This window comes from Barbus barbus (assembly GCF_936440315.1).
Source record: "Barbus barbus genome assembly, chromosome: 13".
Taxonomy (NCBI): domain Eukaryota; kingdom Metazoa; phylum Chordata; class Actinopteri; order Cypriniformes; family Cyprinidae; genus Barbus; species Barbus barbus.
Genome location: NC_136741.1, coordinates 753,900 through 773,022, shown reverse-complemented (window position 1 = coordinate 773,022; position 19,123 = coordinate 753,900). Strand labels below are relative to the sequence as shown.

The following is a 19,123-nucleotide window of genomic DNA, read 5'->3' as shown; positions in this document are numbered from 1 at the left end:
ATTTGTGCAGATGAACGCTGGCGGACTGAAGCGATTAAAGAAGTGACTCGATCCATTAAGATCTGCTGTGTGTCCAGAGTGATGACAGTTCTGCTCATCAGCCTGACCTCACATCACATTTCATTAGTTTGTGTCAGACACCTGCAGTCTTCTTCTGAAATCACATTCATACAAATTATTCATTTACAGAGCCCGTGAAATATTGGGTTTTAATTTGGATGCGATTAATAGCGATTAATCATTTGACAGCACTAAATTAAATATATGAAGTAAATTGCCATACTAGGAACCTGTCTGTGGGGGAAAATACTATATGAAATAATGTTTTCTATTTAAAACATACAATAATAGACTGTTTAATGACATTTTGTTGAAGATAAACATTAAACAAAAATACTTGACAATTTGCTACACCCTGAAAACTTATGATTGCTATATGCTTATAATGCTATTGTGGTTTATATTTTTATTTAGCTTTTAGAGCAAAAGGGAACGACGGAAATTGTATTTGTCGTAGTTTCTGTTCACCACTATTGAAGTTCACTCAACTATGACAACTTCTGCTTATGAGAAGACCGGAAATATGACAATGGTTAATAGGAGCGTAATACTCTCAGCTGCATTTAACACATTGAGCCATGTTTAAATACAGAGTTACTCACAGAAAGGAACCTGAAGCACAAAGCAAATAGAGGAAAAGATTCAGCAATCTGAAAACAAGTAAAACGTGAAAAAATCAGACGAGACCATGAGCTGCTCCTTCAAGAAATCACCCCATTAACCAGCAGCTTAACATCTTGACCTTTAGATAATAAAGCTGCACATTTCACTGTAATTCATCATTACTTATCAGCTGAAGACACACACACACACCTACCTGAAGCTTCTCTCTGGATGTGCTTTGTTTATTTCTTGGATTCACTTTGGCTTCATGATGTCCAAATATCTCCTTGAGCTTCTCAGATAAAAATCCCATTATACTGAAACATCCTGCAACTTATGAAGGTAAACCTATGAGGAACATGTGCACTCTCAAAAATTTAAGTTTCAGTCTTTTCTTTTTTCCTTTAATGCAAACCCTGGCTTGTTTATCACTGTAAAAAAAATTCTGTAGTTTTTACCAAATAATTTTAGCAGCTGTGGTTGCCAGAATAATTTTGTAAAAAAAAAAATACAGAAAAACTGTAAACACATTTAAAGGGGGGGGGGGGGGGGGGGGGGGGAATCTGTAGAATTTACTGTATAAAACTAATTTACAAACAAGGACATTTGAATGTGAACCAGTAAATTCAACAACACACTGCTATTAAAATCTGTTTTGTACAATTAACATTCACAACCACCATAATAATGCAGATGGTAAAAGAGAAAACCACATGAAGAATCAAAGCTCATCACAAGTAGCTTCACCACCAGCAGAAGTATATACTAATATATAGAAGGTGCACAAGAGTCATTCATGCAAACACAAAACACCATCATGGTAACGCACCTGATACTTAATGCAATAAACTTTCATTAAACAACAGAAGAAAAGCCCAAATGCACATGACAAAAACTATTAAAAAACGATAAAAAAACATGAAAAAATACTTTAAAATGTTGTGTGTCATGCAGGGAATTCCGGGGGATATCAGTTTACAGTTTTTGACTGTAAATTATACATCGGTTTGTTATTTTTTACTTGTACAATTAACAACATTTTACTGTAAAATTACATGAAATGTCTGGTTAGATCGTTTACAGTTTTTCCCTGTATATAGTACAGGAACTTACTGTTAACCTATTAACAGTTTTTTGTTTTTTCCCCGTAGCGTTTTTACAAAATATTACAGTTAAAATTACACTTATTTTTTACAGTGTAGTCATTGAAAGCCATGTATTCTGACTTTGTTCTATAATAAATAAACAGTCAAAAAATAAAAGGTTCAAAAGTAGGTTTTCACAATGAAGTCATAGAAGAAAAATTGTTGGTTCCCTAAAGAACCTTTCAGTGATCAGTTCTTAAAAGAACCATGTTTTTCTAAAGTTTGAAGGACATTTTATTAATCTGAAGAACCTGTTTCCACTATAAAGAACCATTCATGGAATAGAAAGATTGAATGGATGTTAACAGTTCTTCATGGAGCCATCAGTGCCAATACAGAACCTTATTTTTTGAGTGTATTGACATGCACTAAACCGCAGAAAGGACTTGTTCTGACCGTCCACATTTACACATCAGTGATCAGAAACCTGGTCCATGCAGTTAAACTGAGGTCGTGAGGACAGATATTATTCCTGACCAACAGAACAACTAACAATAAATGTGTAACAAGCTTGAGCTGTTCCTCAAGATGTTCAGCATTTGCTGCTTTACACTTTAAAATTTAATGAAGGATTTGGGGGTGAATTCTCTTATAATCCCCGTCAAACTCTTGTTCTTCAGTGTGGCTGTGGATTGTCTCTTGTGCCGGTGGTAAAGGATGTAACAGGCAGATTTAGTCTCAGCTGTTAGCATACGGCCGTAATCTGCTCCGGCTGTGCTCTGTAATCCTAACGGCCGTTTGCCGTTGCGGTGGAGGCGTTTGATGTGACTCAGAGTGTGGCCGTCTGTTTCAGCGCCACACTGAAACCGTGCCCAACGTTCACGCCACAAGCCGCTCTGGGCACAAACAAACACACACACACACACAACCATGTATCTTTGTGAGGACAGACTTTGACACAATGCAATCTCTAGCTCCTTCCCCTAACCAGAACTAAGTGCCTCACCCAAACCCTTACTCTAAACCTAACCTTTACCCAATTAGCAGCAGACGACGAGCGTCACAGAGCTGATCTGAGCACCAGGAATTCCAGCATTGCTCACAGCTGCCAGCTGAAATCCATCATCACACGTCACAATCTCACCTGAAACCACAGAAATCAGACGCCAGGTTTAAGAGCTCGACGAGAGACCGAGGTAAAGACAGAGAGCCGTCCATTAATCAAAGATTCAGGGCAATTACGCCGCTGAACTTCAACTGTGAACCATGAACTGAATTTTTTGAGTTTAGCTTTTGTGTCTGCTGAGGTTTATGCATGACGGATCAGAGGAGGAGATAGATTTAAAAAAGAGGATTCTGGGTAGTTATCAGTCTTCACTATAATAAGGGTTTCTGTTACGCTCTGCATAGTGATGCTTGACTCAAAACACAGAACAAGAGATGGACTCTAACCCTTCATGAGGAGGATGAGGAGGATGATGATGATGATGGAGAGTGTTTTCACTTTATATTCAGTGAGTGCACTGGTGTCACGTTATGTAGTGGCTATGTCTGTTATTGTAGTGTTATAAAAGCATTGAAGGGGTCATGAAATGGAGAATAAAAAGGTTCTTGATATTTAGAGTTTGCGCTGCAGTGAGTGTTGCTAATCAAATCAGTACATACCCGCACACATGCGGCGTCTTCAGTAACACGACAAGTTATAATATAGTTAAAGCTGAAAATTTAACAATTAAGCAAGCAAAAGCCATTTCCACACTGAAACAGACTGTTGCGATTGTGCTGTTTTAAACGGATTCAACTATCACAGTGATTGGCATCTCAACTACCAAAACACAACATGCTGTAAAGGAGGGCGTGGCTACAGTGTGATGGAATCAGCCAATCACAGCAGTGGGCGTTTACTTCTGTGTTTGTGAGAGGAAACGCCCCTTTAAAGAGAGTGAAAATAAGGATGGAAAATGAACGTTTTTACAAACACTGGACCTTCTCTGGTAAAAAAAAAAAAAAACTTTGCCAAAACTAACCTCAAGAAACATCTGAAACTGCATTTCATAGCCACACTAGGATATTTCACCCAAAAATCCTTGTTCTGTCATTATTTACTCTCCCTTATGTCGTTCCTAACCTGCTTGACTATCTTCTGTGAAAATATCTATGCAGTGGATGTCAGCTGTCACCAAAATGTATTCACAATTCTATCAAATATTGTCATGTGTGTTTTACAAAAGAAAAATCAGAGGTTTGGACAATCGCTTTTTACACTACTTCAGCTCTACAGTGATTTTACCACGGTAAACACAGCTTTTCATGGCTGCAATGATAAATCACCTCAGCTTTCTTAGTTCACATATTGTCCTCAAACATATCTTCTGTTTCTTCAGTGTTTGTTTCTGTAACTAGACATTTTCTCTGGAATCCGGGTCATGTACAGTACATGCGACAGAGATCCATCACCAGAGATTTGAAACTCTTCGTCATGCTCTTCCAAAAGTAATCCAGAAAACATCCCATCTTTCCCAAACTAACTAGGTCACTAACTACTCGTATCACCAGATCAGTGCATATGTACAATATGTTATTGTTTGACATCCGATTATTGCAGAATTTTGCAGAAATTACACAGCCAAGTTAAGGCTTAAAATTCTGTTTAAAGATGTAATGATGCATAAAAGCCAGACTAAATTAAGCCTGCTCTGAGCCATCTCAGCAACTACTATCAAAGCATTTGTATTAATGTGTAAATGCATTAAACAGTCTGTGTAAAGACACCTAAATGTCACTTCAGAAGGGCTTCTGTGCCATTTTTGCAGTGTAAATTTGCCATCAGTTTTATAAGGAGAAAGAAATTGAAAGGACAAATGCAATTCATATCAAACTAAAACACAAAAATGACCTTGATGTGTTTCATCATGAGACTGATCTGACAGCACATTCACACACTGAACACATGAACATTCCCCTGAGAGTCACAGGACGGATCATGAGGATTTCCCTCTGAACACTGCAGGAAAACATCTCTGACCCTCCCAAACTATTTCAATTACTAAGGCTAAAATCAACAACGGCCCGAGACACTTTTCAATTTCACACTCGGCAAACAGCCGCCGGCGGCCCATCGGGAGGTTTAACTGCACAACAACAAAGGAGGATTCTTGTTTGTTTTTACTCAAACGCTGACAGATGAATTGTGGAGTGTTTTGGGAAGAAAAGCAGGCTATTGTTTAGACCCAGTTATCAAGATCAGTGAACGACACGATTCACAGCGACACGAACGCAATTAATATCCTGAGTGTCTGCCTCATGTAATCAATACTCATCCCATCACACATAAACAAACGCAGACACGACCGACATCATTAGAGCAGCAGAGGACGGATGAAGGTGATTTAAACAGAATAGTCCAGAAAAAAACTAGAAACCTTCTGTCAGAGAGTCACTACAGTCTCCACTAACAACACTCACCAGATCCCAATCTCCTGATTTCTGATCACCACCACCTGTCAGCATTAGTCAGCAGCACTATATTCCTGCACTCCTCCCGTTCACTCACTGTCTGCTCTCAAATATTCCATGTGGACTAACCTGACCCACTTACCAGTTGCTCCAGTGTTCCTATCCCTGTTCTCCACCGCTCCAGTTCTCCACCGTTGATTGTTTTGCTCTTACCTCTGTGTCCTGTGTCTACTGACACCTTCACAGCCAGTGCACAAGGAAATGGGGAAATTAGCAATTATTACATTAAAGGAATCATTACGGTCCTGGATGGATGCTGACTGGTCATCTCAGAAATGCTGAAATACACCAATGATTAAAAGTGGGGTTGGTTTGATAGAGGACTGATTAAAAGTGACAGTAAAGACATTTATAAGGTTACATCTGAAGCTCTGAGAATCCACTGCTGACACACATGAGCAGAAACGCACGTGTGGTCCCAGTAAAACACAGAACTGAACAAATGAGTCCGGTTCATTCAGATCACTCATCTGCGCTGCTGAAGCATCATGAAATATTTCTTGAAGTGTCATTCTTGTGCTGTGGTGCTTTTGTGTGTGTGTGAGAGAGAGAGTGTGTGTGTGTGAGAGAGAGAATGTGTGTGTGTGTGAGAGAGAGAGTGTGTGTGTCCACAAGGATAGTAAAACCTGGATTTTTTTTACATTGTGGGGACTGGCCTGCGGACCCCTCGAGGAAAAAATAAAGATTAAAAATAGTAAATGATGTTTTTCTGAAAGTGTAAGAATGCAAACGTGTTTTCTGTAAGGGGTATAGGTTTAGGGTTAAGGGATAGAAAATATCGTTTGGTCAGTATAAAAGTCATAGTCTATGGAAAGTCCCCACAATTCACAGAAACACACACGAGAGTGTGAGTGAGTGAATGAGTGTCTGTCTGTGTGTGTGTGTGTGTGTATCAGAGCGGTGTTGGTGGAAATGTTTGTGCACGGAAACCTTTGAGTCTCAGCCAACACACGTGGCCTCTGATCGAGCGACTCCACCGGGACCAGAATACACACCTACACACACACACACACACACACATACAGATCCAACACAACCCACAATCTGCTGCTGAAACAGATGGGACGCTAGCTGACAGCACGAGGAAAGCTGATGATGTTGGTGTGTGATTGTATTTGTGTGTCAACGGCTGACAGTGACAACAAGCAAATAACGACACGCTCCTGAGAGAAACCGACAGCAGATCAAAGAGACTTTCTTTGTGTTTCTTTCTTTTATCAGAGCCTGACATGACACGCTCTCAACTGACTCACAACATGCAAATCCATCACTCATCTAGAAACACACACACACACACAAACAGAGCACGCGTGAGAGAGCAGAAACTTCATGAATTAACACAATCCTCAGAGGCACAGAGAGAATATTTAAGATTTAATAAATCATAAACTCGATGTGAGCTGATTTGAGCATCAAATACAATTTGAATTGCTTTAAAATTGTATGAACCGGAACGTGGCTGTGTAATGATGCTTCGTGAGAGGAACAACACTAAACTGCAGTCGCTATTTGCAACTCTCATAACTTTCCAAACCTGCCAAATCCAGGCGCCTCGTGTTCAGGTTTTACTTCAGCAACATCAAGCAGCATAAATATATGTACAGATGACTGCCGCAGAGAGGAAGATTATCAGCTAATATCTCATATGTGGATCTGATCCATCACATGCCTTCAATAAGACTCTAAATCACATGAACAATGATGCTTTAAAGTCACCGTGAAGCAGCAGATCTTCTGTATTGTAATGTAGCCTTTGTGAGTGAAATGTAGAACAACATTAGAAGGACTTTTTTGAATAGAGTTTTCACTGGAAGATCAGGATTTAACATTTTGAAATGATTAAGTAACATGCTAACGATTTACAAATCTGTCTTAAAAAATCTTAAAAAATAGCATATGAAATAATCAAACATATCCTTAGTAAATGGTTAATAAGTTACTAGTTAATATATATTATTAATCACTTTTAAATCATTGAAATGTCAACATTGTATCTCACAGCGTTAAAATACTCCACGTATCAGAGAAGACATGTCTACCCTCACCAGTCAGCCCTTACACTACAACGCATTCAAAACCTGTTGTGTGAACGCATGAATAAACCCTTTACAAAGCTTTCTGTATCCCTAATCTAAAGTTTAAACTGCTCATCATTCGTAGATCTTTCACCCCAGTGTGTACACACACACAACCTGTATCGGCAGGTTTGTAAAACATTTACAACTATAACATGCATTTACAAAACAGATGTGAATTTTCATTTCATGCCATGTCATTTCATCAAAAATCCTGAGAAAATATCACAGTTTCTGCAAAACAAATATTGTACAGCTCAACTGTTTTCAACAATAATCAGAAATGTTTGTTGATCAGTAAATCAGTATATTATTATGATTTCTGAAGATCATGTGACACTGAAGACTGGAGTAATGATGCTGAAAATACAGCTGCAGATCACAGAAATACATTACAGTTTAACACATATTCACATAGAAAACCGCTATATTAAATTGGAATCATATGTATGTTTGATCAAATAAAAACAGCCTTGGTGCAGAGGAGACTTCTCTTTTCAATATAAATGTTGATGAAACATTATTTTCAACTTTAATGGTACTTTTGTGCATTTTAGATTTTAAAAAGTGTGAACATTCTGCAAAATGTCTAATTTAATGTTCTAATTTTGCCCGAAGTACTATTTTAAATATAGAGGCAAACACATATGTCATTTGCCATCAGGCTCTTGCATCACATTTTCTGTCTCAACTTACTAAAAGATTCATGTTGATTCACAGCTCGACTTCACTGTGTGCTCATCACTGAACTGCAGTAATTATAATGTGGTTTGGGGCAGATCGTCTCATTCACCATAAATCATGTGTGTGCTTTGAGTTATTTTTGTATTTTTCTCACAATGTCTTGCAACAAAAGATGAATCTGAGCATCTGAAGTTGGACTGTTGCAGAAATCATGAACACGGCTCCTTCCTCTCCTCGTTCAGGGATGTCATTCTGCTGTATTAAAATCATAACTCTCTTATAAGTGCAGATATTGCATGTAAGGATATTAATTGTGAATCTCTGCACTGGCGTAGGCCCTATATCTGAGCGTTATGAGCTGTCGGCTTCCAGCGGGGTTGAGCGCCATCGTGGCGGTGTCTAATTAAAGCGCTATCGGTGCGCAGCAGAGCGCTGTAATTATAGAAGCAAATTGAAATTCAAATTGAATCGGGAGCATATTGGGAATGTCTGTAAAACTCAATTTTACGTTGTTGAGGCTTGCATGAGTGTCATGACTAGATTGACTGAACCAGCGGAACAAGTGCATTCTCATCTGGAGAATCAACATGAAATCACAAATTACCATCTCTAACTGAGTGCATTAAAAAAATCAGTTGCAACTGTTTTTTTTTATTTATTTATTTAGTGTATTGTTATACCTCAGTCTCATTTCTACCTTCCTAGACAACAACTTAAATGAACAGTTCACCAAAAAATGAAAATTTGCTGAAAATGGATGAAGCGTTATGGATTTTTGTAGTTAAAAATAAAGTCTTCATGCTGGATGTTTCAGCTTTTGTCTTCTCCAGATGTTAACTGATGGACTGTAGTGGTGTGGATTATTGTGATGTTTTTATCAGCTGTTTGGACTCTCATTCTGACGGCACCCATTCACTGCAGAGCATCCATTGCTGAGACACTGATGCAGAGACACATTTCTACAAACCTGATGAAGAAACCAACTCATCTATCTATGATGGCCTGAAGGTGAGCACATTGTCGGCTAATTTTCATGTCTGGTTGAACTGACCTTTAAATCAACTGTATGTAGTTTATGCATTTTCATGAGTTTGACATTGAATACTTTGAGCAGTGAGAAAGGGGGCAGTTCTTAAAATGTGAATGATGACTGGTTGACCAGCGAGTGAACTGTCCAATGGCATTAGGAAATTGGTAACTGATTCATTTAATTTTATTTTTAAGTGTCATTCATGAGTCATCTGTACTGGAATAGATTATCCAGTAACTCTGGCATACAATCGATCGATCAGCTTAAGGTCAGATGAACACAGAGAGAAAAAGAGAGAGAGAGAGAGAGAGAGGGAAAGAGAGAGAGAGGAGGACAAGACCATTAGATATAAACGACTGCAGAGAGCCAATCACACTCACTCTGAGCCATTATCTCATCATGTCACAGTAAATCAAGACAGACAGACTGAATCAGACACTGACCATCTACAGCTGATGGACCTGCAGCGCACACACACACACACACACACACTGGAGGAACAGACACTGACCGTGATGTTATTTCTGGAGGGTTGAGGGCTGATGGCTGTTGTGGGCGTTTCTACCGCATAATAACTGACCGCTGCTCACTTCCCATTTGCATGGAGTGAACTGAGGAGAGAAACACACACACACACACACACAGGTGGTAGATCTGCTCTTGTTCAAACTCATCCAGACAAACAGTAACTGATGGGCTTCCTGCTGTGGCCTCTGCTAGCTCATTAGCATATGTTAATGAGACTCTGGTCAGCTCACGGTCAAGCAGCAGATGTGGACAGATGTCCAGAAACACACACACACACACCTCCTGGTCGGATCGGCTCACAGGTCAGGATAACATCAGTCTGGTCTGTTCTGATCAAGACAATCATAAACACACATGATTCAGTTTAAATCACTATACAATCAGACCTAGTTAAACAAAACAAAGAGACAGCTTCATTCTCAAAAACTATGAACACAACTGTGTTCCATCACAGGAATAAACTACATTACAAAATACATTACAAAAGAGAGCAGTTTACCAGTTTAATGGTATTCAAAAAAACGTACAAATTTACTGTTGTTACTGTATTTTTTGTTTTAAAAAAGCCTTGGTGAGCAGAAGAGACTCCTTTCACAATTATTCCAACAATGAAGATTCATCATGATGTGTTTTGTGTGGTAAATTCTTAACTAAATAAAACCATATCACAATTCAAAATACATTTAAAAACAACATAACACTTTACAATAAGATTTAATTTAATAATATTAGTAAACCACACCAGTTAACATGAACTAACAATGAACAGCATTTATCATCTTAGTGATGTTTTACTAATACATGTTTTAAATCAAAAGTGTATCTGCTAACATCAGCTAAAAGCAACTAACATGAACAAACAAGTGAACAATTGTACTTAATCACTCTTAACAATATATGGCTTATTGTTAGTTCATGGTAGTTAATGCATTAACTAATGAGACCTAATTGTATAAAAACAAGCCTGTTGAGTTTTTCAAAAGTTGTTTGTGGCATTATGAGTAAATAGACATTGATAATTTAGTAGTTATAAATCTAATTGTTTGATTGTGTTGTTATTTTCCATGATAAATTATTTTGGTACCTGGTGCATTAAGTGAATCCAGCGGAGCCGCTCTGATCTGAGGGATCTGCTCAATCCCAGAATCAGTGCTTTGGACTCATGATGTTGAAATCACAGATCTCACGGAGAACTTCAAAGAGCGGGATCCACTGACAGCTCATTAAGATCTCCGCATCGTTACTTGACTTAAACGAACCATTCACCCTAAAATCAGACTCATGAGATGATTCCTCACAACAGAAAGATGTTCTAACAGACATCAATGAAACAGCACTACCCATGCTAACCCAAACTCTGCTGATCCACTGACATCAGTAAAGCAGTTCAGACACTTTATTAGGATTGTGAATGATGAAATGCTACAGCACATGGAAAACGCATTAAACTCCTCTGAACTTCAGAAGAACCAAAGCAGAATTTCAGTTTCATCTAAATGGAAATCTCTGAGATAAGGCTGGGTAGTATACAGAATATTTACTACAGAATCATATTGGCAATGTAAATAAACTCAATATTGCAAAGGTTTAAATGCTTTTAATGCTTTATATAAAGACCATGTCAGCAGGCCGGTTTCACACCTGTCTCGTCTCACAACCCGCACATATACAAGCATCAAAACAGAGATACTTCAACAGAGTCTTGAGTTTAAACTTCAAGAGCAAACACACTGATCAAGTTGAGAAGTTCAGTTCATGGTTCATTACAATAAATCAATTCAAAACAATCAGATGGTTCATCATTCAAAAATCTTCACTGAAGTCATGTGCCATGCTTCAACATGTGTCCGTAAAAAGATATATAGGTCAGTATTGCTATGTATAGTTCACTTCATATTAAATATCCTTCTTGTGTTCAATTAGTGAAAAATGATGTGGGAAACATGCCTTGATTATTTGAACTAAAGCTTCTTCTGGCAACAATGACTGTTTGGTTGAAAATATGGTACTAAAAAGAGTTTCAGAGCAAATACATAAACATTGGAGGTGAATATATATTTCATATATCATCAAAATTCTTACAAATATCAAGTTTTTTGTGGTTGTTTTGTTAATTGACTTTGTGACTGATTTGCCCAGTTTTTCAGCGCAGTAGATCCAGTGAGAATGATTCGATCACAGCAGGAGTTTTGGATTAAGGACACTAACGTATAAATTTAGATGCAATCATGCAAATGAATGTGCACTGAGAGTCCTTTACAAACAAATCAGCTGTGCAAATGAGAAACAAAATCAGTAAAATAATTTCACTGATCTGCCTCCGTTTCAGCATCTCATTAAAGGCCAGAAACATAGTTCAACGTGCAAGAACACTTCAGGACTGAAGGGGGCGATAGAGTTTCCATCAGACGTCTGTAAGTGACTGAAAAATCATAAACGTATAAAATAACTGGAAGAGAAAACAATAGCAGCAATAGCAGCTTGAGTGATGCTTGCAGCAAATCACGACTCAAACTTGCATGGCATGCATATGAATGATGAAATGCAATGCAGAGCTAGAAGAGATTGTGTTCATGTTCTTGTGTATAGTATGTTTTGGGCCTCAGAAACACATTTGATTGTGTTATTAGGGCGATGTTTATACAAAATGCAAAATGGAAGACAGAGATGTAAAACTATGCTAGTAAAACAATGAAATTTCACATTATACTTTAAAAATAAATCAACACTTTTTGCCATCTTCACAGTACAGTGATATTATCTCTCATGCATGATTTCCAGAGACAAACATCAGCTCTAATCCAAACCCTAGTGAGTGACCTCACTGTTTACATTAGAGATTGAAATGAAACACTCATGAGCTGAAACAAAACTCCACAACAGTAAGCTAACAGCTCAACATCCTAGACACACAAATACATGAATCTTTCTAAAAACTCTCGAACGCCTCAAAAAATAAAGATTTGATAAATGTATGTTAATGGGTGCACATGCATGTTCCTCTACATGTATGCTATGGGATCTCATGCCAATCTGCTGGATGATAAAACGTGATACAAAATGGTCAGACCAACTGCAACCTTGTTGTCTAGCTGGGCAGTTCACTGGGATTAGGATCAGAGCTCATGTTTCTGCTTCTACCATCATTATACTAGAAACACAGAACATCCAAAAACAAACCCTACAAGATCCTCAATCATCCTGTAGAGTCCAGCATTCAGTGCGTGTCGTGGTTTGGGCTTGAGATGTTTCCTCAGTCAAGTCAATGTTCTTAACTACCTTCACACATTTATAAACTCACCCTGCAGCTCTAATGATCTGTGGGCGGCTGATAAAACTCAATCCTCCCGCATAAAAATGAAGGGAAAGACGCCGTTCTAAGGCCACGCTCACGTCACGTCAGAATTACTGCACGAGATCTGAACACCGACACTGAAATGATACGCTTCTAGAGCAACGGGTTTGAAGTTTAATGTGTGTCTTTAGCTCATTTTCAGACGTTTAAACTGTCATGCATTAAAGTAAATATCAATCGAGAGCCAGAGGTGAATTAACCTGTAGGAACCAAATTACAAATTTAGTTTTTTACACAAGTCAGAGCTTTCATAATTTGCCCGTTTCCTGCAAAAAGTCCATCCAGTGCATCATAATACGCCTATTTTCCTACTTTAAAACAGTGTCTGAAATGAGTAGTATGTTAAAAATTTGTAAAGCAGTAGGCAAAAAGTACCTGGATGACCTTCTGCTAGTGGACACTTTACTATCCCATGAGGCCACGGCAGAGTAATTTTGAACGGCACTAAAGCCATGCCATGCTGGTTTCGTCTGGCCAGAAGAGAACTGGTCCCTGGCTGAGCCTGGTTTCTCCCAAATCCATTCTGTCACTGATGGAGTTTTGGTTCCTTGCCACTGTTGCCTTTGGCTTGCTTAGTTTGTGATGCTTGACAGATTGCACAGACACTATTGGAAAAGAGCTAAACTGGATGATGACATCACTGAATCATCAATGAATTAACTTTAGCTGGCAAAATGACTCTTTGCCATTGTCCTCTTGCATTATTGACAAACTATTTTCCTGTTAACACTGTAAAGCTGCTTTGATACAATCAGTATTGTATAAAGCGCTATATAAATAAAGGTGACTTGACTTAAAGCGACGCAGCTGACGCCATAGGTCACATATAACATGAAGTCCACATCCACACATTGATACAAGAACAAAGCAAGTACATATTCCTCATCAAATGTAGTACTTAGACACTATCAGATTTCAGATGCACTTCTTGTCTTGTTCAGTTATTTGTCTTGTTTCCCAGTACAAGCATCAAAATATCCTTGGGGAAAACATTACAACCTAAATTTAGTCAAGTTGATGCTTTAAACAAGACAATTTGCCAACAATTTTCTCTGCAAAAAAAAGGCATATCCTCCACAGTGTTTTAAGATGCTTTTAGAAGAAAATGACTCTCAACCACAGTACTCATAACAGCAGTAATTTCGACATGACATGAACACAGCATTGTACCGCACCTTTCTGCATTGAACATGTCACATGCTACACGCCCGGTGTCACCTAAAGATCACTCCAGCTGGTGAGGTTCTTAGTCTGTTTTTGCCTATGAATGAATGTACTCAGTTCCAGAACATTCTACGCTACTCCATGACTACTGCATCTCCTCCGAGGCGTCCAGTGTAATGCCCTGAAGAAGAAAAGACACTGTGTTGCTCTGGCTGTGAGCTTCAGATGGTCAGTAGCACAACAGGAAACAGGTTTGTGTCATTCGAAATAAACATGGAGACGAGTTCACAGAAGAGACCAAACACTGTCCCATACCTGGACCGAACCGCACATTTCATCTGTTCTTACGGCAGCCAGAACCCACAGTCTGGCTGCATGTCTTGGCGCCAACGGGGGGCGCATCCCTCTCAGTTTCCTCAACTGTTGCTTCAATCCAGGGATCGAATCCGTACAGGCACCTCCCATCTTTATTCCGGACCGCTAGGCTCCCCTGTACTAAACTCCCAGTGCTGTTGCATTTCTTGGCCAGCGGCGGCGCCAGCGAATCTGGTGGGTGCAGAGACGTCAAAGAGAAACTACTCAGATTATCCGATAACTGCTCCGGATTACTAAATCCTCCAGACCTAACCCCGGATCCAGTGTCCTCATCGGAGGGGTCCTGTGGGATCCAGTTATGGTTTGTACAGTCACTGTATCTGCTCCGGTTCCTGTGGCGCCCCCTGGTGGCCTTGAGGTTGAACAGAGTCTGTGGAGTGCGGGATCTCTGGCTGAGTTCTGGAGGCGGGACGTGGGTTCGGCAGATCAAGGGTAGAGTAGGGTCTCCTGACGGGGAGACGCCCTCCTCCAGCATGGTCTGCAGGCTGCTCACCGAACTGCCCGTGGCCAGCGAGGAGTTACTGTGAGTCTGCAGCAAGAAACCACAAGAGAGTCAAGAGAGAGAAGCAAACCTGGATCTGGACATGAGAGGGCTTAGTGACTCAGATCTACAACTGCAAATTTTCTGTCTGCAACTGCGCAGAAAATTGGCAAAAACTGATTGGTGGGGTTTCCCCGACCTACAGGAGTCAAGGGTGCACAAGTCCACCTGGAAATCCGGTTTACACAAGTGTGCCGCAGAAATACTGAAAAGTGAAGCCAAATGTTTTGATCGAGTGGCTGGACCCAGAATAGGCCGTAAATGTAATCTAATGGCATGTGAGACAAACTAAATAATCAAATTACACTTCAAATATATATATTTTTTTCCATGATTTTAGGTAGTTCTTAGCAAGATGTATGTTCAAGTGTTCGTTTTTCTGTGGGAGTTTGGGCAGGACTTTGAAACTTCAGCTCCACCTCACGATCACTACTGCGCAAACTCTAGGTGTGTTCGACTTCATGCAGTGCCGCAGACCTATCGGCGAGAGTAGCCGCTTGCAGTCGAGGGCGGAATTGAAAGCAGAGACGTGAAGTTGGATTCTTTCTGCTCCCGGTAGTGATGCTCTCGCGGTGTTTGGATACTCTTATCACAGATGAAGTGAGTAACATGCAATATTTGTCAAATGCACGGACGTTTCAGAAATGTTTTCATGAGCAACAGAAACACTTTTTATATACTGCTTAATACAGGGCCATCTGCTCAAGACAAAGTTCAACATAAACATATGCTATTTAAATAAAGTGGGGGTATATTTGCTTTTATCAGTTTTTTTTTTATTAAATGTTACTCCATATAACATTGCGACTATACAGTAAAAAAGCCTTTACTGTTCTAAAAACAGATTTGGGAGCAGTATTTTTTTTTTTATGCAAAATTATACAAAGGTTTGTACAAGCATATACAACTCACAACAAGTACAAAAACAAATACACATTCATAAGAATATGTAAAGTTAAAATTCATGCCAGGGGTAAAATTACAACAATTTAAAGTAAAAAAAAAACTTCATAGGTCTTTCTTGCTTTTTTGCTCTTAATTTTATCTAATGTAGTACCATATTTTTTCATCTCTTTTATAAAATGTTCAAAGTTTGGCTTAGGTTTAGTCCATTTTTTTCAAATGAATGTGATATTTTCCAAGTAAAATAAGATTTGTGAGCTGTATTGGAAATGAAGATGTTAGAAACACACGTCATTGTTGTCATGTGGTGAATTTGGTCAATCGTGAAACAGCTGTGTCGTCATCAGCGCTCTTGCAGTCGCTCTGGATAAACTGCGCCGGCTGAGCGAGTCAGCTGCTCTCGAAATGCTCTCGCCACATGTGACAGTGATGTGGCGTCGGTGCCAGTTCAAGTCGGACAAATTTTCTTACCGGCATGCACTGCTTCAAGTCAGCCGCCGATCGGTTTGCATGGCACTGCATGAAGTCAAACACACCTTCTGGCTCCAAATGAATCACTACTCCACAGACTCTGGCTCCAAATGATATAATTATCGCAAGATGACTTTTGACTTCATTTTTCTATAGTGCAAGGAAACAGGCTGTGCTGTGGAATCGGTGGGCGGGGCTAAATGTAGAAGCGAGTGTTGATCTTCTGCGGAGGGGTTTATCCATACTATTAAATCATAAATTGGCACATTCCACAAGCTGTCATTTTGGCAGACTGGTTTCAATATAAGCTGTTTTTAGACTAAAGATAAAGTTTTGAGTTCTGAAACTTACATGATGTTTTTATAATGATCTCTTAGATGTCAAAAGATCAAGGAAATTCTGATTTGTCAGGTTATGACCCCTTTAAATGGATGACTGTTTGCCAGAAAAAGCTGCAAAATCGACCTCACTTAATGTCTGTAGTCAAAGTCTGTCTACCTGAGACCCCTTCGTCCTTCTGTTGGTATCCAGACACTTGACTGTAAGTCCTGATTGAGTTTGAACGGTCGTCTGTCATGTTGTACGTGTGGCGTCTCTTACCTGAGAGCCCGTGACCCTGCTGTTGGCCCCTGGGGACCTGAGAGAAGCCCATGAGGCCGGAGATGCGTGTCTGGAGCCCGGCTGGGCCGCTCCGGTGGCTGGGCTGCCCTGGGGAATCGCAGCAGTGGTGGGGTGGAAGAACTCAGCCGGGAGATGAAAGATAGGTGAAGACATCTGGCTGTCTCCTCCACTGCCATCTGCCACACACAAACCATCAGCCCTTTTCAGCGGAACACAACAGGTGTTTTTACACTGCAGCTTCTTGTGCGAGTTAGCCTCCGTCTTCACAAACCTGAATGTTTTCATTTTAAAGTGCCCCTATTATGGATTTTGAAAATGACCTTTCATGCAGTGTGTAACACAGCTCTACGTGAATGAAAACATCCTGCAGAGTTTTAAATCTGAAAGTGCACCGTGTTTAAAGTTATTGTCTCTCAAAAGAAAGTCGATCCTGAATCATTGAAACGAGTCGCTTTTAAAACGAATCTCAAGCTGTTTCATGTTGATGTCAACATGAAACATTAGCATATTGCCCGTCCACGTGTGGCAAACGCAGACCTGGGAAAACTTGATTTTCACATTGGTCTGAATGAAAATGCTAATTCATTCTTTGCCACTAGGTGCTGCTTTTGGAGCATTTAAAGCTCACAAACACTGCTTTGAATGAAATCGGCCAATCACCGCAGATTATCAACATGCAAAGGAGGGGTTTGGAAAAATTAATCGTTGAGCGAATCGTTTGGGAGTCGTTGAGCAAATAAGGTAAAAATAAACGTGTTTTTTGTCCTGGCATGCATGTCAACCTGTTGTTGGGGACTCCCAAAACCAAAATATGAACCTTTTATAACCCATAATAGGGCACTTTAAAACGCTCTCTGTCCACACTAGCATTTTCAAGCATTTTCCAGAAGTTTCTCATCCACACTGAAATGCCAGAAAAAAAAAAAAAAAAAAAAAAAAAAGCACACTGAGACGATATAGCCAGACCAGACATGAAACTTTCAAGCAATTCTTCTGGCAGGATTAATATATTTAGGAAAATATCTGAGCATTCACTGACGTGTTCAGGTCACACTCACTCACTATTATATGTCTGATCTAAAACACACCTGCACTCATGTTTTGCCACATATAGCAATCGTGAGTCAATCTGCCATCTTTGCAGGACTGTGATATGAAGAGTGTACAAACATCACATTTGTAACATATTTGTAGCAATAGTTTGAAAGCACAAAGCACATAACAGGCACAATACTGGTATAAACAGATATATATTGATATAATATGCATCATATGACTAAATATGCATCATCATTTTCAAAATCCTGTTTTCACAGTCCACACCACAACACAACAATGGCGTTTTCAAATTTTTCAACTTTGGAAAGCGTTTTCAAAAAGCTCAGTTTTCCTTGACCAAAAACACCAAAGAGAAAAAGATGCGTTTTCAAACGAAAACATATTAGTGTGGACAAGGCCTTAGTTTAACATTCATATTCATTCATTCATTCATGTTCACACTGTTAGTTGTGGGTTTCCATCAACACAGGGCTTTACCACACAACTTTATATAAAACAAAAAAGTCTTTGACGTTGGCTTGAGAAAGACTAACACCGTGTCCTAACTACACGCAACATGATGCCGCGACACGGGATAAAAGTCGTCTTTTCCATGTTAATTGGAGTTTTTGTCCTAACTAGCCGCAACAATGACACGCGGATTTCTAGTTTCTATTTCTGCGACGTCGCAGCTGGAACAACAGCATGCAAACTATATGACAGTATAACTGATGAAAATTTTGGATCCATTTTATTTGTAGTCAGCCTATAATTTTTAACTGAATAGCATGTTTTGTTGCACACTGAAATTCTTTAGCGTTCTCCCAGACTGAATTCCAGGCTTCGCTTAATGCAAAATCATATCAAAATCAATCAGTACTCGACTTGACTTGCTTTATTAGTTTGTACTGTGGCTTGAGACTTGAATGTGTGACTTGCCCCCATCTCTGAGGGATAGGGTGACCAGACGCCCCGTTTTTCCCGGGAGTCACAATTCGTTTGGTCAATTAACTGTATTACATGCATGCCTTCCATCTTAAATGGACAGAATTCCAGTTTTTCCAAATTCAATCC

General features: G+C 39.5%; 1 pseudogene across 1 annotated transcript in view; it reads right to left on the bottom strand.

Moving 5' to 3' along the window:
- Positions 1-2,362: 2,362 nt before the first annotated feature.
- The window catches only part of LOC306879196 (voltage-dependent T-type calcium channel subunit alpha-1I-like), an 88,339-nt pseudogene continuing 71,578 nt past the window's right edge, over positions 2,363-19,123 (bottom strand). The window contains exons 34-37 of the transcript in view: positions 16,991-17,187; positions 14,449-15,004; positions 2,813-2,892; positions 2,363-2,644 (exon numbers count right to left, since the gene is read on the bottom strand). The product of the transcript in view is annotated as a voltage-dependent T-type calcium channel subunit alpha-1I-like (transcript). The remainder of the gene's footprint in view (positions 2,645-2,812; positions 2,893-14,448; positions 15,005-16,990; positions 17,188-19,123) is intronic.